This window comes from Ranitomeya variabilis, chromosome 2, assembly GCF_051348905.1.
Source record: "Ranitomeya variabilis isolate aRanVar5 chromosome 2, aRanVar5.hap1, whole genome shotgun sequence".
NCBI classification, from domain to species: domain Eukaryota; kingdom Metazoa; phylum Chordata; class Amphibia; order Anura; family Dendrobatidae; genus Ranitomeya; species Ranitomeya variabilis.
In genome coordinates, this window is record NC_135233.1 from 964,773,409 (window position 1) to 964,796,087 (window position 22,679).

A 22,679-nucleotide genomic window follows, 5' to 3' on the forward strand; every position below is an offset into this window, starting at 1 on the left:
AATTGCAAAATTTTCTAAATTTTCACCAAATTTCTGTTTTTTTCACAAAGAAACGCAAGTAATATCAAAGAAATTTTGCCACTATCATGAAGTACAATATGTCACGAGAAAACAATGTCAGAATCACTAGGATCCGTTGAAGCGTTTCAGAGTTATGACCTCATAAAGTGACAGTGGTCAGAATTGTAAAAATTGGCCGTGTCACTTAGGTGAAAACAGGCTTTGGGGTGAAGGGGTTAAGGGCATTGGTTTATCTTTAATGTGTCATGTTGTGCAGAAGCTGGTGATTGGCCCTGCAGTATATTGGTGGGATATCCACATGTTACCTGCTGCTGTGATGTGCCTTATGCTATTAGCTGAAAGTTTAAGCAGATAAGAGAGGGTAATAGTGATTGGTGAATGGGTATTAGGAGTTGGGCATATGGCCTAAGAGGAATTTGTATTATATTATGTTGTTATGCACTTTGTACACAATTTATATGTTGCCGGTCGTCCTTTATGAAACGTCATAGTTTATATGTATATTTATGTAAGTGTTAACTTGTATTATGTAAATTATGTGGGCGGTCTTGTGTGGGTGATTGGTGGTTGTAAAACCACTTCCTATATAAGGCCGCCATTACCATTGTAATGTATGGTTGAAAAAGACCTTTATGGTTGAAACGTTGCACTTGGCACAATAAAGGAAACTTTGATATTTCCCCTGGATTGGATGCTGTCCTTCACTTTTTTCTTGGTATGTATTTTTTCCATCGGGTTCAGTGGAACTAGGACTTGCATCCACATGTCTGCTGTGCTGTCGGCTATCTTATAATATATGTAAGACAGCTGTCTTTAATGCAGGTAACAAGTTGATTAGGAGCATCTAACTGGTCTGTAGGAGCCAGAACTCTAAATGGTTGGTAGGGGATCAAATACTTATTTCTCACTGCAAAATGAAAATACATTTATATAATTTATACACTGCGATTTTCTGGATTTTATTTTTGATATTCTATCTCTCAATGGCAAAATTAATCTGCACTTTAAATTATAGACTGTTCATGTCTTTGTCAGTGTGCAAACTTACAAAATCAGCAAGGGATCAAATACTTATTTCTCCTACTGTATATATATATATATAAAAAATACCTATGCATATCTGTATTAATAATATTTCCTTAGATACAAATAAACTTTGGACACAAAAGTGAGGCAGATTACCAGAAAATAATTTCACTCTGATTCAGAGTACCAAAAAAAAAAATTTCTGCCAAGTTTAAATGGTTATTACCAGAGATACATAAATTCATGTGTCATGTACCCTTACATTTTTGCAAATTAATAAATGGCATTTATCTGTAAAAAATGAAAAGAATCCTGTAACATACTAAATTATTAATACAGGAAACGCTTCTAAATTTTAGAGCGCATGTCACAAAATTTCTCTTGAAATTCTCACCATTTATCAAGCATGTTTTACTGTCTCTTTTCTACTCAGAAGCACAGCATGCATAAAGTCCATTTCACATTGAAACATCACTATGTGGAACAATGTGATGAAATGAGACACAGGAGGAGAGTTTATGTTGCACTCAGCTAAACAGTTGGCCTATAGGAAGGATAGCTTTTTATTCTGTGACTGATATATCAATTGTGAGTCCTCAGATATGTCTTGTCTTAAAGCAGGGGTGATGATGCACTGTGTTCATGTGAGAGATTATAGGTAGCAAAACTAAGCGTGCTGTGAGGTTATAACCCAGACCTTATCGAAAGTAAAGCAGATGGCAAAGCAGTGAATTTCTGAGAAAATCCAAATTATAGCACAAATTGTCATAATGATCCCTTATACAATGCACTTCCTTAATATATGTATCAAAAACATGGTTTATTTCACTAAACTAAAATCTGTATTCCTGTTACTAACATCATAAACAAACCTATTGTTGAGCGAAATATAATAGATTAAATATCATAGTAAAATAAAGTTTATTACTTCAACAATTAGAAAAATTTTCAATTAATTCACAATATTTGAATTTAGAAATTAATTGTATTTGAACAAGTCATTGAAGGATTTTACATGGAATAGCTGTGATATAATAAACAAAAAACAAATAGAATATTTAAAAATTATTATTTAAAATTATCTTTTATTTGCACCGAACAATAATAAATTATGTTACACTTTGCTAGACTAATGAAAAGAAAATAAATAATGAAAACTTAAGATGCTTTTAATATCATTGTTGCTTTATTGCGACATCAAATTTTTATTGCAAACTAAACCTAGATGATATAATTGAAATAATTAAGAAAAAGAAATAAGGAAAAAGAAAGCTTCTAGATTATTCCATTATTCTGGCACTAACATTTTTCTCATGAGAAGTGTATTTTCTAATAATTTATCAGACTCCATAATAATAAAAAAAACAAGGAGAGTAATAATATAAAGTTTGGGTATGACAAAGAATCAGCCAAAGACTGTGAAAGGAATTTAAGACTCAAGGCCTCCATAGAAATTAGACTAATGGATGATCTTGGTGGGATTGGCTGACAGTCTAATGTGAGTTTGTGTTGCACTCAGGTAAACAGTTGGTCTAAAGGAAGGGTATCTGGGGAGTGGTGTGTCGACACTCCCCTGACACATGATGTCAGGGGAGTAAAAGGTCCAGATTGCTGAATTTCCTTTTAGGACACACAGGCTGTAAATAGTTGCAGAAACAATATGCAACTTGGCTTTGTTGTGTTAAAAATAGCTTTTGGAATACTTTGGTGAAATAGCCATGCCACATATTTCAAGTGTTGCAGGAGCAGCATACATTTAAATGTGACTGTCAGATATTCAAATTGTCTCTTCCGAGAGCAAGAGGATTAGAACTCTAGTGCCACCTATAGGAAGTAGTAATCCTAATAGTCAATATCGACTGTTAGGGTACCGTCACACAGTACCATTTACATCGCTACGACGGCACGATTCGTGACGTCGCAGCGATCGTATGATTATCGCTCCAGCGTCGTAGACTGCGGTCACACGTTGCAATCACGGCGCTGGAGCGATGCCGAAGTCCCCGGGTAACCAGGGTAAACATCGGGTAACTAAGCGCAGGGCCGCGCTTAGTAACCCGATGTTTACCCTGGTTACCAGCGTAAAAGTAAAAAAAACCAAACAGTACATACTTACATTCCGGTGTCTGTCCTCCGGCGTTCTGCTTCTCTCCACTGTGTAAGCGCCATAGCCGGAAAGCACAGCGGTGACGTCAGACGTCACCGCTGTGCTCGCTTTCTGGCTGGCCGGCGCTCACAGTGCAGAGAAGCTGAGACGCCGGAGGACAGACACCGGAATGTGAGTATGTACTGTTTGGTTTTTTACGTTTACGCTGGTAACCACGGTAAACATCGGCCCTGCGCTTAGTTACCCGATGTTTACCCTGGTTACAAGCGAACACATCGCTGGATCGCTGTCACACACAACGATCCAGCGATGTCAGCGGGTGATCAAGCGACGAAAGAAAGTTCCATACGATCTGCTACGACGTACGATTCTCAGCAGGATCCCTGATCGCTGCTGCGTGTCAGACACTGCGATATTGTATGGATATCGCTAGAACGTCACGAATCGTATCGTCGTAGCGATCAAAATGGTACTGTGTGACGGTACCCTTAGATATTGACAGCTTTATCTTAATGGTTAAAAGTTGTTAAAGTCAGTTGATGGCTACGAAATAAATATACATTAGTGCTCCTAACAATATACACCTATTTTTATTACCTGCAGCTGAATAGCAGTCTCGTTCCACCAGAGAATTGTAATAAATATATAGTTAAAAACTGACAATACAGGCTAATATAATGCTATGCACATAAAGTTAATAAACACATGAACCATGGGTCAGACAACTTTTTCACAGCCAGTTAGATTCCAAGGGTACTAAGAATGGTGATGGTTTCCACAGTTTGTAAAGTCCATGGAATGTATGTGGATAGTACCCCGGCAGGTGGCACGTTCCAAAGATATTGTCCTATCCCTGACGAAGGAGAGCAAGCTTCTCAGAAGCGCGTTGGTTTACTTGATGCATGCTACGTACCATAGTTGTTGTGGCATTACACAGGAACCTACAGCACCATTTTTGAAAGGATGATATATGTGGAAAGTGAAAAATTACAAAAGTACTACTACTGTCACAAACACTACATAATGGTAAAGAGTTGTGGTTTTCTTCATTTTAACAAGTCATGGTTTTAATTGTGTTAAAAAAGATGGCATCACTTGTCTGGCATTCACAGTCCTAAAGTAGACCATGAGTCTCCTGACTAACTCAATATTCTCTTATACGCCAATGGGACTATTACTTTTATGGTCAGGAGTGGAGGTGAGACTTTTTTTTAAATTTGAATCTGCCAGCTTTGCCAAATTGTCCTATAGTATTTAGTATGTGCAAATAAATTTGTGAAGATCTCAGTACTAGAAAGGAGAGAGAGGGAGAGAAAGAGAGAGATACATTTTGTTTTAGTATGATTTCTCTACTCCCATTGCCTGGTGAATCAGTAGATGGAGTAAATCTCTGTCGTACATAATACTGGTATTGCGCCCGACTGTGCTCTGTTGGGAACCTCTGATGACCCAGTGGAGCATTGACCACCACTGTACAAGGTATGAAAATCTTCTTGATAAAAAGAGATGTGATATCATAACTGCTGGGCATTATGGAGAAGCCCACTAAGCTGCGCAAACTGGCATTAACCCACTCACTGATTCTTCTTTAATGTGAGCAAGTTTATTTGTCCTTTTTGTGAATCCGCAATAGAAACTCAAGGGGTTTGAAATTGTGAACAACCTCACATTTTAGGAAATTCAATTTGATCTTGATCTTCTCAGCTCTAATCAAAAGTCTGGTGGTCGGTTTCAACATTCAACATTGCAGTATTTACGTCATTGGACACGTAAAACCAATCCTAAACAAATATACTAGAATTGCTTCTGTTGCAATCTTTGCTATTAAAAAACAGTAATTAAAAGCCATAATTGCTGCTTTTATTGCAGCATTTTTCCCCACTGAATCTAAAGAAAATACTTTAACAAAACTGTGAACCATGAGGAATTCTGCAGTAACATAACCTGAAAACCACATTTCTCACCTGTTCCCTGCAAAAGTAGAATAAAATAAGTGGAGCTATAATAAATCACGCAGACTAAGATCTCATAGATAATGCTACAATATGATTCTGTCCAGAAAACAATTTGTTACCCAAACAAAGTATTCAGAAAACAAAACATGTAAAAATAAATTCACTTTATCAAGGATTATAAAGCCATGATTACACAGACGAAAACAACTTAATATGTTAAAAGAATATATACATACAGGAAACAATTAATGATAACAAAAGAATTTATAAAAATTATTATCATAAATGAAAAGTTGATATAAAAACAGTGTAGCGGGGGACAAGGATCACCAGACTGTATGGTAAAAAAAATATATATACAATATAAGAATAAATATACCAGCAAAATATACAACTATATCCTTTGGGACATCACAAAAGTGTATACAGATTAATAAAAATGTGATAATTTACTCAATGAAAAATATTAAATCATATATGTGATTAAAAATAAATATGTGGCCAGCGCAAATTTTTTTTTTAAACAATCAAAAAATATAATTTTTTTTAGTGCAATTCATAAATATATAATAAATATCTAATAATAAAAGTGTAGTGAATGTCCAAAATCAATAATATGTGCACCAAAATAAATCAATCAAAGCATAAAGTGAAAATTGATGTCCATACAAAAATAGTTATGATGCACATATTTTGATCAAAATGAGTAGAACAGTACACACAGCCATATCATCAAATAAAGACCGAAAGGTGTGCGTAGTAGCTGGTATATAATTCAATGATCAAGGGATCACCAAGCCTGAAGGTTGCAAATGTAATAGGTACATATAAAAATGGGTGATACCAACCAGTCTGAAGCTCCACTGTCCCCCCGCACACACCACTCCAACGCACGTTTGGCTACCACTTCGTCGTTTTTTTTTTTTTTTTTCAGAAATCTATTTGACCTGCGGCACATCTGTGCATCTCTAGTTTCACATGGAAGAGTGCAAAAATTTGCCATATTTCGTAGGAATTATTGACTAAACATTTTGCTATATCTATGCCAGTGTCTATAACTTTATAGCAATAAAACTTTTAGCTTTACAGGTTCCAGAATATTTAAAATAATAACATTTTTGTGGATGGGACTTTTTTGTGTTAGTTTGAAATGTAATCATTACATAAGAGAATTGTCCATGCTTAAGAAAATATTTCTTAGATGAGCTCTTTGCACCTTTAAAACTGATTATTAATTTCTACACTCCTTTGACAGTGTCATAGAGGAGAATAGGAACTTTTTAGTAATTAGCTTAGATAATATAGTCAAAGGCACATTATTGAACCAAGCTCTCAATCTCTTCATTCTAGTAGTTGGTCAGAAAGAGCCACTCCTACTTTTACCAAATATAAAAGGAAAGGATAAAAATCTAAATCTAAATAATTTTTATAGGGCAATGAGACTATGTTCATATTGTATGTGTATCACACACCAGTGGCTCTGTTGGCACTTCAGTTTAAAGCAATTAAAAAACACGATTCAGTGTGAAACCCTGATGGGGACATTGACATTAATAATGCAGATGGAGTGACTTTGTGCTCTCGTTGGCTTTCATTTTGGCAGTGTCCACCTCCATGAGGTGGGCACAAAATTGCTGTCAACCACATTTATGTGCCCACCTCAAAAAGGCAAACACTGAAGAAGCGGAGGACCGAGTGAGCACAACATGAATTTGCCAACGGCCTTGTCAGAATTTCCGCCTGGTCCTATTTTTCAGGACTTTGGTTGGGATCCCCTACAGAGCCACTGACGTGTGGCCCAAATGCAATATGAAAATAGCCTTATGTAAAATTATGCAATGCAAGCACGAGTTATGAATCACTTGTTCATTGCCAAATCAGTATTAGCCAAGCTAGGAAGCAACTCAAAAAAATACTTAGGCTATGCTCACACCGTTAGTTTGAAGAATTTTTTAAGCAGATCTACTTCAAAATTCTCCTCGAATATGCTTTAAAATGCTAGCAAAACTTTTCATGTTCCTTTACATAGAAATATCACTTTTCTTTCTACATGAGGAGCTTTTTTGAGCATTTTTGAAGATCTTGACAGAAAATGCTCCAAACTACTGTCAAATCAAAAGACTGGGAAAAAACACTTCAGTTAAAAAAAAACTCTTCCATAACCTCTTCAAAACTATTTCAGGAAAAGCTGCAGGATAGAAAACCTCCCCCCAAAAGGAGGGCATCCTGAAGAACCTATTGTTTTTGAATACCTGTAAAAATCCATAAAAATGTGCCTTGTGTATCTGGGGTTTTGGGGATGGCTTAATGAAGCCACCTAAGCTAAAATAGTATGATAAACAGACATATTTAAAAATCGGGAAAAAAAACACTGTAAGAATAATATTGCTATGAAGTGATCTATGCTTTTACACGACAAATACAAAATCACATGAATCATTTCTATATAGTATATTCCACAATGTGGTTTTCTGAAAGAGCTACAACTATAATAGTCATCACTGATGTGAAGGATATAAAAGAATCACTTTTTTTTTTATAAAATGGTGAAAAGGAATAGATAAGAAAGTTGAGCGATGGAAAACTATATACATTACAATTTAATGTCCAGGCCTGCCCCACCTCATCTTTTCCATTATTGGCATTCACTTACCAGTTCCTCATGCACACTTCTCTGCTCCATGCTGTGTTTTCTATTTATTGAATACATTTCTCACTTCAACATTTTTTCCACCTGAGCTGCCATTTGTCGCTTTCATAGATGTACAATTGAGGTCTCTCCAGAATATGATCTTCATATTTTTTCATTTGCTTCACGCTTCAGTTGTCCATCATAGCGGGATCTAAAATGTGCAAATTGAATGGTACATAAAAGGCAACTATTGGTATTCTAGGCCAGTGACTTGTGATCAATTAAATTAAAACATTGGTTTACAAAAATAATGTTTCTCTTTACTTCATAAAAAATAAAACACACTGAAAAGGGTGACCCAGCTGTGCTAAGAGGCACATTACTTTATGTGAGTAAGCAAACATTTTCTGGTCAAAGTATCAATCTATTATTCAGGTCCATTTTATTATTACATCGGTTTTACATTGCTATGAACAGCAACTGTTAGTTTAAACAAAGACATGCAACAATAAGAAAAAAACAAAGATTAGGTGTTTTTATGTTTTTTTATTTGTTTTATACTTTGTTTTACCAGTGATCAGATAATTAAATATGTTGTATATGTCATTTATATCTGTCTATATAAAAAGAATGCTTTTCTAGAAGATAATAAAGTGTATATACTGTAGTTGCAAACCAAAATATCATATTCATCTAGTTCAATCCATCATGTAGCTTTGATCTGGAGTATAGGCACATGCATACAGCCATATTATGGCTTCCTACAAGCTCCAAGTTCTAAGTAGGCAAAATATAGCATAATTAATGCGATTGTCGACTACTAATCTTACTGTTGCTCGGATTCTTTCTCAGCTGGACTACTGCAACTCTCTACTAATCAGTCTCTATCTCAATATACCCTGCCATCTCCAAACCATCCTAGCCAGCCAGGATCATATTTCTGTCCAACTGCTACATTGATGCCGCCACCCTGTGCCAGACTTTACACTGGTTGCCCATCCTTTACAGAGTCCAAGATAATAGGACAACAAGCGGTACAAAGACCACATAAAGAGTATAATCCTTGCATAAATACTTTTATTAATAGAATGACATGAATTATACAACTAAAGAAAACTGAATAATAAAAGAACTACTGGATACCACATGATACAGGGAGTACTGTAACCAGCACTATCAATGCCATAGTGAATAGTAAATGCTCATACCCTCAGTGCAAAACTTATATGACCAATAATAAAAGGTCTGTGCAAAAAGAGAATAAATTTGAAGCAGCAAAATTTATAAAAAGTGCAAAGTGCAACAACGTCCAAATGGACCTATTAAGATCTTATAGACTCAATACATACAACCTATAAGTATAGGTCTATGCAAAAAGGGCTAAACCTCAAATAGCAGCATAAGCAAAAGTGCATAGTGCAACAATGTCCTAGTGGACCTATTGAAACTGCATTGAACAACCAAAATAAGAGGTGAGCATAACTTACAATTAAATGAGACAGGCACAATGCTGGTAGCAGGAACTCCCCGCCGCCGCAGGAACTCTGAAGAAGTTGACACGAAACGTGCGTTGGGGCGGCGGGGAGTTCCTGCTACCAGCATTGTGCCTGTCTCATTTAATTGTAAGTTATGCTCACCTCTTATTTTGGTTGTTCAATGCAGTTTCAATAGGTCCACTAGGACATTGTTGCACTATGCACTTTTGCTTATGCTGCTATTTGAGGTTTAGCCCTTTTTGCATAGACCTATACTTATAGGTTGTATGTATTGAGTCTATAAGATCTTAATAGGTCCATTTGGACATTGTTGCACTTTGCACTTTTTATAAATTTTGCTGCTTCAAATTTATTCTCTTTTTGCACAGACCTTTTATTATTGGTCATATAAGTTTTGCACTGAGGGTATGAGCATTTACTATTCACTATGGCATTGATAGTGCTGGTTACAGTACTCCCTGTATCATGTGGTATCCAGTAGTTCTTTTATTATTCAGTTTTCTTTAGTTGTATAATTCATGTCATTCTATTAATAAAAGTATTTATGCAAGGATTATACTCTTTATGTGGTCTTTGTACCGCTTGTTGTCCTATCATGCTCAGCTGAGTTTATGTCCTATATTACCCCCTGGGACATTTGTTTTGTTGTGATTAGAGTCCAAGATAAGCTTATCACTCTTACCCACGAAGCTTTTCACAGTTCTGAAACCATCACAATGTACCTAGGGAGTAGAATTCATAACTATGCATGTGGTTATAACAGAATTATAAACACGTGTGTAATAACTAAGCAAAAAAAGAGCTTAGACCACACCTCCAAAAATCATACACTGATCAAAAATATATTACTGAACATGAGGTTCTTAGTTTAACATTCTGATCAGACTAAATGAAGCCCTCTGCCACGTCAAGGCAAAGTGGGTCCTAACTTCTATTGCCATAAAGGAGCAGCGCCGTGTGCTAATCACTGTCGCAGTGACAATGCACTAACAGGGCGGATGGCTTAGTGCTTCATAGTGCCCATGCAGCAAGACTGAGTCCCCAAACCTCCGCCTCTCAAGCACAAAACCACAGCAACAATTGCACCATACAGCACAAACACCAAATGAAAGGAGAATTGAAACTCACCTTCCTCAAGCTCTCAAGTGAGAGCAAAATTAGTCTGGACCACATTTTTGCAGTCCCCTGCTAATTTAAAATCAACTGAGCCAAATGGGAGGAGTGCTGGTCCAATAAAAGAGGATAGAGCATGCAATAAGCAAAAAAAGAGCATGGACTGCACCTCCAAAAAATAATACATTGATTTAATGCTGCTAGGCAAAAATGTATTACTGAACATGAGGTTCTTAGTTTAACATTTTGATCAGACTGTATGAAGCCCTGTATGCATGCATTTAGGAAGCAGAGTCCTGGAGATAAGGTTAAACAAGCATATATACAGTACAGGTGCTTCTCACAAAATTAGAATATCATCAAAAAGTTAATTTATTTCAATAGTTCCATTCAAAAAGTGAAACTTATATATTATATAGAGTCATTGGCTGTAAGCCATAACCATCAGCATTAACATAAATAAACACTTGAAACAGATCATTCTGTTTTTATTGACTCTATATAATGTATGTGTTACGGCTAGTGGAACGCACCGAGTAAATATACACTCACCGGCCACTTTATTAGGTACACCATGCTAGTAACGGGTTGGACCCCCTTTTGCCTTCAGAACTGCCTCAATTCTTCGTGGCATAGATTCAACAAGGTGCTGGAAGCATTCCTCAGAGATTTTGGTCCATATTGACATGATGGCATCACACAGTTGCCGCAGATTTGTCGGCTGCACATCCCAAAGATGCTCCATACAAGGCAGGATGGATCCATGCTTTCATGTTGTTTACGCCAAATTCTGACCCTACCATCCGAATGTCGCAGCAGAAATCGAGACTCATCAGACCAAGCAACGTTTTTCCAATCTTCTACTGTCCAATTTCGATGAGCTTGTACAAATTGTAGCCTCAGTTTCCTGTTCTTAGCTGAAAGGAGTGGTACCCGGTGTGGTCTTCTGCTGCTGTAGCCCATCTGCCTCAAAGTTCGACGCACTGTGCGTTCAGAGATGCTCTTAGGCCTACCTTGGTTGTAACGGGTGGCGATTTGAGTCACTGTTGCCTTTCTATCAGCTCGAACCAGTCTGCCCATTCTCCTCTGACCTCTGGCATCAACAAGGCATTTCCGCCCACAGAACTGCCGCTCACTGGATTTTTTTTCTTTTTCGGACCATTCTCTGTAAACCCTAGAGATGGTTGTGCGTGAAAATCCCAGTAGATCAGCAGTTTCTGAAATACTCAGACCAGCCCTTCTGGCACCAACAACCATGCCACGTTCAAAGGCACTCAAATCACCTTTCTTCCCCATACTGATGCTCGGTTTGAACTGCAGGAGATTGTCTTGACCATGTCTACATGCCTAAATGCACTGAGTTGCCGCCATGTGATTGGCTGATTAGAAATTAAGTGTTAACAAGAAGTTGGACAGGTGTACCTAATAAAGTGGCCAGTGAGTGTAGATGTTTATTATAAATGGTGCATTCACAGCCCAGGGTCCACCGTGCAGGAGGAACCTGCTGCTAGTGAATGGTGGCACTGTTTGGTGGTATAGACTAGCTCTGTTACTTCACAGAGTAGCCTTGAGAGGAAAGCACTGTGCCCTGTTAGCCTCACAGGAGCAGAAGCTTGCTGCCGAACTGATAGCAGTCAGTGGCTATGCACACACGCAATCTCCTCACCGGAGGTGCCGGTATTCTAGGGGATTATTTCAGCCGGGTCCCTGAATATGTTCATACAATCTCCTCACCAAAGGTGCCGGTATTCTAGGGGCATATTTCAGCCGGATCCCTGAATACATTCATACATAACCACACTGGCGCAAAGCACATATTTGGATTGATACTAGCGCATGGCCGTGCTGCCATGCGAGCCTTTTATAGCTGCAGCAAGTACAAGACCTTCCTAGAAGGACCAATGAGAGGCTGCCACAGAGCCTGAGCACCTTCAGGACCTTCCTGGAGAACCAATGGGCTTTGCTGCAGTTTCCAAGCATGTGACTCTCGATCTCCAATGAGAGATCTTACCCTGGGCATGCTCAGAAGGAGAAAAGCAGGACTTAGTCCAAAAAGTGTCTACTCACCGCTGCCCAGCACGGGCTTCAATGGCAGAAGCTGGAAAAGCAGCAGTAACCCTTTGCACAGAGTCCAACTGAGCGAGACACTGGGACCGAGGTCTCCGCTGAGCAGACTCCACTGCGGCAGGAGAAGAATGAGAGACCGCAGCGGAGATGGCCTGAGATTCCCCCTGTGCAGAGGTGGGAACTTGACCCCTAACATTACCCCCCATGGCCCCCCCCCCCTGGACCCCACTACGCCTGAAGGCAGCAATGAGCTGCAGAGCCTGAATGTGCTCAGCAGGCTCCCAGGACCTGTCCTCAGGACTATAACCCTTCCAGTCCACCAAATAAAATTTTTTGCCACGTACCATCTTGCACCCCAAAATAGCGTTTACCTCGTAATCATCCGTAGATGAACCCGATGGCCAGGCAGATGACTCGGAAAACCGGGACATGTATACAGGTTTCAAGAGGGACACATGAAAGGTGTCGGTGATACCCAGGCGTGGTGGAAGGGCTAAACGGTAGACCACAGGGGTTACCTGTTCGAGGACCTTGAAAGGGCCCAAGTAGTGAGGTGCAAACTTAGTGGACTCAACTCGCTGCTTGATGTTATGGGCGGAGAGCCACACCTAGTCGCCAGGAGCAAAGGTCGGAGCGGGGCACCGATGTGCATCGGCGGAGGACCTCATTCTCTCCTTGGAGGCCTGAATGGCATCCTGAGTGCAGTCCCAAATATCCCGTGCCTCCACAGCCCAGTCTTCCACCCTGGAGTCAGCGGAAGACATGGGCATAGGCACAGGTACCCACGGATGCTGACCATAGTTAAGAAGGAATGGGGTTTGTCCAGTGGAATCGGCTACGGCGTTGTTCAGCGCAAACTCCGCCCACGGTAGCAAGGATGCCCAGTCATCCTGCCTGGCTGAGACAAAATGTTGCAGATATGTGAGCAAGGTCTGGTTGGCCCTCTCTACCAACCATTCATCTCGGGATGATATGCGGAAAAGAGATTCAACTCAATGCTGAGAAGACAACAAAGCTCTCTCCAGAACCAAGACGCAAACTGGGGACCCCGGTCTCTGACAATTTTGTCCGGCATACCGTGTAGGCGGAAAATGTGTTTTATAAACAACGCTGCCAAGGCCCGTGCAGAAGGTAGCCGTGGAAGCGGCACCAAATGCACCATTTTAGAAAAAATGATCAGTGATAACCCAAATGATGGTACAGCCACGAGACTTGGGCAAACCCACCACAAAGTCCATCCCGACCATCTCCCAGGGCCTGTCTGCCACCGGCAAGGGATAGAGTAACCCACCTGGCCTTTGTCGAGGAGACTTATTTTTGGTGCAGGAGACACACGCCCAAACATAATCTCCGACGTCACGGACCATATGTTGCCACCAGTACGTCCTCACCAGCAGTTTAGATGTCCTCTTTGTCCCAAAGTGTCCACCCACCCTGGACGAACGAGCCCAAGAGAGAACCTCCGGTTGCAAATTAATGGGTACAAAAGTCTTGCCCAGAGGCACAGACTCTAGCGAAACTGGAGCTATGGTTCTCAGGCTCTCAGAAGGGACAATAAGTCGAGGCTCCCCTTCCTCCTCCTCAGATGACACAACTGAGCGAGAGAGGGCATCAGCACGAATGTTCTTCTCCCCAGCAAGATAATGGAGGGTAAAGTGGAACCGGGAGAAGAACAAGGACCATCTGGCCTGATGAGAATTTAGCCGCTGGGCTGTTTGCAAATATACCAGATTCTTGTGGTCTGTGAAGACTTGAAAGGGAAAGTGAGCCCCCTCCAAAAGATGTCTCCACTCCGAGAAAGCCAACTTCAGTGCTAGCAACTCCCTGTCCCTGATGGAATAATTCCTCTCTGCTGGTCTGAAGGTCTTGGAGAAGAAGAAGCAAGGATGCTTCCGACCTTGAGTATCCTTTTGGAAGAGGACTGCTCCTGTGCTCCTGCACCAACGGATGAGGCATCCACCTCCATTATAAATGGCTTATCAACATCGGGAAGATGTAGGATGGGAGCGCTAGCAAAATGAGACTTAATAGAAGAGATGGCCCTGGAGACCTCTTCAGACCACAATTTGGGATTTGCTCCCTTCTTGGTGAGGGCTACCAAGGGAGCTACCAAAGTTGAGAAGTGGGGAATGAACTGGCGATAGTAATTAATGAACCCCATAAAGCGCTGCACCGCTTTAAGAGAATGGGGTTCTTGCCAGTCCATTACAGCCTGTAGTTTGGCAGGATCCATAGCCAATCCCTGGGCAGAGATGATATAGCCCAGGAAAGGTAAAGACTCCTGCTCAAATATACACTTCTCCAACTTTTCATAGTGTGAATTTGCCCGTAAGAGGTCGAAGACTCTGCCAACATCTCTCCGGTGGGGGTCAATATCTGGAGAGAAGATGAGAATATCATCCAGATAGACTATGACTGAGGTGGAGAGCATATCCCGGAAGATATTGTTGACAAAGTCTTGGGAAATAGCTGGGGCATTACAGAGCCCGAATGGCATCACTAGATACTCATAGTGCCCATCTCTGGTATTAAACGCCGTCTTCCATTCATTCCCCTCATGGATGCGAATCAGGTTATAAACACCCCGCAGATCTAATTTGGCAAATACCCTTGCTCACCGTAGCCTATCAAAGAGCTCAGAAATCAGGGGCAGCGGCTACTTATTCTTAACGGTGATGGCGTTAAGACCCCTGTAATCTATGCAAGGACATAATTCTCCATTCTTCTTCTGCACGAAGAAGAACCCTGCCCCTGCAGGTGACACTGACTTCCTAATGAACCCTCTTGCCAAATTCTCCTGGATGTATTGGGACATAGCCTTTGTTTCTGGGAGAGAGAGGGGATAGACACGTCCCCGAGGAGGTTCTGCTCCAGGCAAGAGATCAATAGGACAGTCATAGGGATGGTGAGGCGGAAGGGTCTCCACAGCCTTTTTGGAGAAGACGTCTGCATAGGACCAATAGCATTTGGGAAGAGATCTACGGGTATCTCAGTGGTGGAAACCTGAACACACTCTCTCACACATCTGCCCTTCCATGATTCACTCCAACCCAATATCCTCCCAGAGGTCCACTCAATATGTGGGGAGTGGAAATGGAGCCAGGGTATTCCCAGCAGAATTTCGTCCATTCCCTTGGGAAGGACAAGAAGGGAAATAATCTCCTGGTGGGAAGGGGACATAGATAACGTGAAAGGGACAGTCTGGTGTGTGATTTGTGTAGGAAGTGTCGACCCATTCACTACTCTAACAGTCACCGGTTTGGCGAGCATCACCTGAGGTATTGCAAGGCGCAGAGCAAAAGCAGAGGACATGAAATTCCCCTCCACTCCAGAATCCACACAAAGCTCGACTGTTAGAGAAGATGAGCCTAACATGATTGTCCCTTTAAAGGACAACTTGGAGGAAAATGCCGCTGTGTCTACTGAACCTCCTCCAATGGTTACTAGATGCGATCGTTCTCCTGACCGCCATGGACATTTATTGGCATAATGTCCTAGTTGTCAGCAATTTTTACAAACCATGGGTACTCGAGCTGCCCGGGACTTAGGTCCCGCTCGAGAAACCTCCATGGCCTCATGGGAGTCGGACGCCTGAACGGAAGATTCTAGAGGTCTGGCGAAGGTGGGAGCCAACCGAAACCTCTGCCTACACTGGGTCCACTCTAACCTCCGCTCGTTAAAACGGAGGTCGATGCGGGTTGATATAGTAATGAGCTCCTCCAGTGTGGCGGGAATCTCCCTGGTGGCCAAGGCGTCCTTCACATGGTCTGCCAGTCCTCTCCAGAACACCGGAATAAGGACTTTATCCGGCCACTCCAGCTCTAAGACCAGAGTCCGGAATTCGACGGCGAACTGATTGACTATGGACGAACCCTGTGTTATTGCCAACAATTGGAGTGCGGTATCGTGGGTGACACGAGGTCCCCAAAAGACCTGTTTCAGAGCGTCCAGGAAGAGAGGAGCACTCTGCTCCACAAGATCATTACGCTCCCATAGCGGCGTTGCCCACTCCAATGCCCTGTCCGACAAAAGGGATAAAATAAATCCCACTTTCGCCCGTTCTGTAGGAAAACGTGCAGCCAAGAGCTCTAGATGTATGGAGCACTGACTCACGAATCCCCGACATAGCTTACTGTCACCAACAAACTTGTCTGGAAGCGGGAGACGGGATAAAGTTGGAGCAGGGGTGGCCGAGGACAAACTGGCTGCAGCTACACTTGCAGCCTGAACAGCGACTGCGGTAACATCCACAGCTGAGGTTGTGCGCTCAAGAGCCGCCAACCTACCCTCCAGCAGCAGGATGTACCACTGTAAACGCTGATCATCCGCCATTTACTAGCCAGACCCTGGTGCTAGTATTCTGTTACGGCTAGCGGAATGCACCGAGTAAATATAGATGTTTATTATAAATGGTGCGTTCGCAGCCCGGGGTCCACCGTGCAGGAGGAACCTGCTGCTAGTGAATGGTGGCACTGTTTGGTGGTATAGACTAGCTCTGTTACTTCACAGAGTAGCCGTGAGAGGAAAGCACTGCGCCCTGTTAGCCTCACAGGAGCACAAGCTTGCTGCCGAACTGATAGCAGTCAGTGGTTATGCACACACGCAATCTCCTCACCAGAGGTGCCAGTATTCTAGGGGCTTATTTCAGCCGGGTCCTTGAATACATTCATACAATCTCCTCACTGGAGGTGCCGGTATTCTAGAAGCTTATTTCAGCCGGGTCCCTGAATACATTCATACATAACCACACTGGCGCAAAGCACATATTTGGATTGATACTAGCGCATGGCCGTGCGGCCATGCAAGCCTTTTATAGCTGCAGCAAGTACAAGACCTTCCTAGAAGGACCAATGAGAGGCTACCACAGAGCCTGAGCACCTTCAGGACCTTCCTGGAGAACCAATGGGCTTTGCTGCAGTATCCAAGCATGTGACCCTCGATCTCCAATGAGAGATCTTACCCTGGGCATGCTCAGAAGGAGAAAAGCAGGATTTAGTCCCAAAAGCGTCTGCTCACCGCTGCCCAGCACTGGATTCAATGGCAGAAGCTGGAAAAGCAGCAGTAACCCTTTGCACAGAGTCCGACTGAGCGAGACACTGGGACCGATGTCTCCGCTGAGCAGACTCCACTGCGGCAGGAGAAGAATACGAGACCGCAGCGGAGATGGCCCGAGATTCCCCCTGTGCAGAGGCGGGAACTCAACCCCTAACAATATGAGTTTCACTTTTTTGCATTGAAGAACTGAAATAAATTAACTTTTTTATGATATTCTAATTTTGTGAGAAGCACCTGTATGTGTTTTCTAGTCATGAGCGAACATGCTCGGATAACGTCTCATCCAAGCATGCTCGGGTGTTATCTGAGGATCTGGGAAAGCTCTTATATTATACTCAAGTCTCTGCAGCTGAATGATTACTTGGATAAGATGCTATCTGAGCACGTTCACTCGTCACTAGTGTTTTCCTGTTTTCGTAAGATGCAACTCATCTCTACCAAGCACTCCATCATAAAAGTAATTCTCCGCATGGCCAAGAAACCCAACACATTGCTGATGGCACCATTGACATAACCATTTGTTTATCTGGAGAATCTTTTTCAATGTTCTCGTTCCATGTCCATCCACTGGAAGGATGGATGAGAATATGACTTGTGCTCCCAGTTTCTTCACTTTCCAACTTAGGTCTTCAAAATCTCTGCACATAGTTTCCAGGTCTTTTTTCTGTATCATTTTTTCCTACGTATATTAGTGGACCTAGGAAGTTGTCTGTAGTAATGCGGAGTCTTGATACCCTATTAGACACATCTTTGATTTGGGCACCTTGAAGAAAGGATACTTCTCCTGAGGTGATATCCAGTTGTCAGAGAGTGGCTTCTGTTACTCTCAGTAGGGAATCACCCACAAACACCACTCTATTTTTCTTCTTAACCACTGAACTTCTTTTTTTCGCTGTAAGAGGCTTCTGATTGCTTATTGGAGTGTTCTTTGTGGGTAAAGCACTTATTTATGTAGATCTTCGTAATTGAACTGCGTGAGAGCCTGATAGCATTTCTTTAGCAGTATGGGTGCTAACTTCCTCCTAATCCTCCTGCTTTTTTGAATCATTTCTCTTCTTCTGCAGGTACATTGAAAGGTGCTTCTCTTTAAACAGTAGTTATTAGTGTTGAGCATTCCGATACCGCAAGTATCGGGTATCGGCCGATACTTGCGGTATCGGAATTCCGATACCGGGATTCCGATACTTGCCGCGTATCGGATACCGGAATCGGAAGTTCTAAGATTCAAAAAGCAGAAATTCAGCCAATGAGATTGATTCCAAGTGTGGGCACATCCTGTTTAGCATGGAGGGCATGAAACTACTGGCAAGGCTGTGATTGGCTGGTGTAATGATGTCATGATGCAGTTTAAAAGTCGCTGGCGCCATTTTGCGATCACTCTGCTGTGAATTCAGTTAGTGACAGGACGCTGTTTGCTGACTGAGGGACAGTTTAGAGATAGCGATTTGCTTCTTTGTGCTTTCCAAAGGCTAATTTAGCAACCGCTGTGTTCACCTACTATTCACCTTGCTTTTGCCTTGTAGCGCTGTTTTCACAGCGATCTGCAGGGTCTGTGTGTGTGTGTGTGTGAGTGCAGCCCAGTCTCCAGTCTGAGTGCAGCCACATAGGCCATCCATAGTTGGTTGTATTCAGTTCAGGGAGGGTGGTTCATTGCCTCATACTGTTCCTTTTTTTTTTTTTTTTTCCCAAGTAGTGTAGTCTGCTGCTAATTTATTCAAAAAAATCCTATTAGTGTCTTTCCACCCGTCTCCAGCTAATTTGTGGAAAAACACTACATAGGATAAAGTAGAGGAGGGTTTTTGGGCCTTGCAGCGCCGTTTACGGCTGTCTGCACGGTCTCCGTGTGACTGCAGCTCGCCCTGTAATCTGTGAGCAGCTATAGCCTGGTTGTCTCCAGCTCAGGGTTTTTCACTGCGTCATACCGCCAAATCAATTTTCTTTTTTTTCAAAGTAGTGTAGTCTGCTGCTAATTTATTTTAAAAAATCCTATTAGTGTCTTTCCACCCGTCTCCAGCTAATTTGTGGAAAAACACTACATAGGATAAAGTAGAGGAGGGTTTTTGGGCCTTGCAGCGCCGTTTACGGCTGTCTGCACGGTCTCCGTGTGACTGCAGCTCGCCCTGTAATCTGTGAGCAGCTGTAGCCTGGTTGTCTCCAGCTCAGGGTTTTTCACTGCGTCATACCGCCAAATCAATTTTCTTTTTTTTCAAAGTAGTGTAGTCTGCTGCTAATTAATTTAAAAAAATCCTATTAGTGTCTTTCCACCCGTCTCCAGCTAATTTGTGGAAAAACACTACATAGGATAAAGTAGAGGAGGGTTTTTGGGCCTTGCAGCGCCGTTTACGGCTGTCTGCACGGTCTCCGTGTGACTGCAGCTCGCCCTGTAGTCTGTGAGCAGCCGTAGCCTGGTTGTCTCCAGCTCAGGGTTTTTCACTGCGTCATACCGCCAAATCAATTTTCTTTTTTTTCAAAGTAGTGTAGTCTGCTGCTAATTTATTTTAAAAAATCCTATTAGTGTCTTTCCACCCGTCTCCAGCTAATTTGTGGAAAAACACTACATAGGATAAAGTAGAGGAGGGTTTTTGGGCCTTGCAGCGCCGTTTACGGCTGTCTGCACGGTCTCCGTGTGACTGCAGCTCGCCCTGTAGTCTGTGAGCAGCCGTAGCCTGGTTGTCTCCAGCTCAGGGTTTTTCACTGCGTCATACCGCCAAATCAATTTTCTTTTTTTTCAAAGTAGTGTAGTCTGCTGCTAATTTATTTTAAAAAATCCTATTAGTGTCTTTCCACCCGTCTCCAGCTAATTTGTGGAAAAACACTACATAGGATAAAGTAGAGGAGGGTTTTTGGGCCTTGCAGCGCCGTTTACGGCTGTCTGCACGGTCTCCGTGTGACTGCAGCTCTATCTGTTGTCAGTTCAGCCCCCAAAAAATAAATAAATAATACAGTTCACCAAACACACCAGTTACACCACTTTACATTTCTGTAGGCCACATTAGCTCATATTAAAGTCTAGTCCACACTTTAGATAATTAGTGCTTCTTATACCTGTTAGGAGGAGTTGCTCAGGAATAAGCACACAAATCCGTTAGTACTTTTCTGCTTATCTTTATCAGTCAACCAAGATGAAGAAGGCAGTGAGTAAGGCACGTGGGCGTGGGCGTGGGCGCGGAGCAGGGAGGGGACGTGGGGATTCTGTGCCTGCTGCGGGCACCGGTGACTCATCAGCACCCACATTCACCAGGCAACAGTCGTTCATGCGAAGCTTTGTGTCAGAGCGCCGTACACCGCTGCTGCGTGAAGAACAAATTGAAGCTGTTGTCGGATGGATGGCAGCTAATGCATCAACTTCCATTAGTGCCACATCCTCTCAGACACAGAGCACTGGAGAGCAGCCATCTGTCTCTTCACCACCTGCCAAATTGCCCAGGCAGACAGAGAGCCCAGGACAGGAGCCGTCTCTACTTCTGTTCTCTGAATCTCTTGGCTTGGAAACAGGGGGCCAGCCAAGCAGCATTGGAGAAATGGAAGAAGAGGCAGGGTGCAGTGATGCCCAACAGCTTTTTCTGTCTTCCTCTGAAGAGGCGGGTGGGCCAGTGGCTCCGGTCACCACATCGCAGGCCGCATCAGCTGATGATGACACTCAGGTGCCACTTACTGGTGCGTGCTCTGCTGCTGAGACTACCCAGGAGGAGCAGTTGGGGGCAGAGGGTAGTGTAGATGATGAGGTCCTCGACCCATCTTGGCGTGAGGGACAGGAAGGTGGTGGGAGCAGCTCTGAGGAAGAGATTCCCCGTACGGCCCAAAGAGGGAGAGGGAGGGGGAAGACTGCGGATCCTGCAGCCTCCGCTTTGGCACCCGTTAGGAGCATGTCTCTTCCAAAAGCCAAAAAGGGCGCTCCCAAGACTTGCAGTGCCTGGTCCTTTTTTGACACAGTTGCAGATGACATTTGCTATGTCAGATGCAACGTGTGTCATCAAAAAGTCAAAAGAGGGAAAAATGTCAGCAACCTCAATACCTCCAACATGTGGAAACATGTGCGCAACAGGCACCCGGCGGAGTTAGAAAAACACACTGAAGAGGTAGGCCAACCAACAGCGGCAGCTACCACCTCTTCAGCTCGTGTTGCCTCTTCCTCTACCTCACACGCAGCTGGTTCGGCGTCCTCCCAGGATCGCCGTGGAAGAACCTCTGCCCCTGTTGTCCAGAGACCCGCTGTAATTCCACCCGCAGCGCCACTTTCCCAGTCATCCACACACTCCCAGCCCAGTCTACAGCCATCGGTAGTACAGGCATGGGAGAAAAGGCGGCCTTTCTCGTCAAACCACCCACGAGCACAGGCTCTGACTGCAGGCATTGCCAAACTTCTGTCACTGGAAATGCTGTCATTCAGGCTGGTGGAGACTGACAGCTTCCGTGACTTCATGTCATTGGCAGTCCCACAGTACAATGTGCCCAGCCGCTTTTACTTCAGCAGGCAAGCCGTCCCTGCCCTGCAGAAGCATGTGGAGGGACACATAAAACACGCGCTACTGAACGCCGTCAGTAGCAAGGTCCACCTCACCACCGATGCGTGGACCAGTCAACATGGACAGGGGCGATACCTTTCCCTCACTGCCCATTGGGTTAATGTCGTTGAGCCGGGTACAGACCGTGCGAGTGGCGCAGGACGTGTCCTGCCCACTCCAAGGATTGCAGGAATCCATTCTGTACGCATTGACTCCTCCTCCTACACCAGTTCCTCAGAATCATCGCTGCAGGAGCCGTCACAGTCCACCTCCACATGGACCCGTGATGAACGTGTACCTGTTACGACCGACATGAGCACAGCCGTGGCCAAACGTCAACAGGCCGTCTTGAAATTAATTTTCTTGGGGAATCGTAGCCACACAGCGCAGGAGCTCTGGAATGCCATCAAGCAGGAGAGCGATGTGTGGTTTGTGCCAGCGAATCTCCAGCCAGGCATGGTAGTGTGTGATAATGGCCGAAATCTGGTGGCAGCTCTGGGCCTCGGCAACCTCACTCACATCCCATGTCTGGCACATGTGCTCAATTTGGTCGTGCAGAGCTTTTTGAGGGACTATCCGGATCTTGATGCACTGCTGCACAAGGTCCGCCTAGAGTGTGCTCACTTGCGGCGTTCCAGCACGGCAAAAGCGCGCATTGCGGCTCTGCAGCGCCGACACCGCCTGCCGGAACATCGCATCATA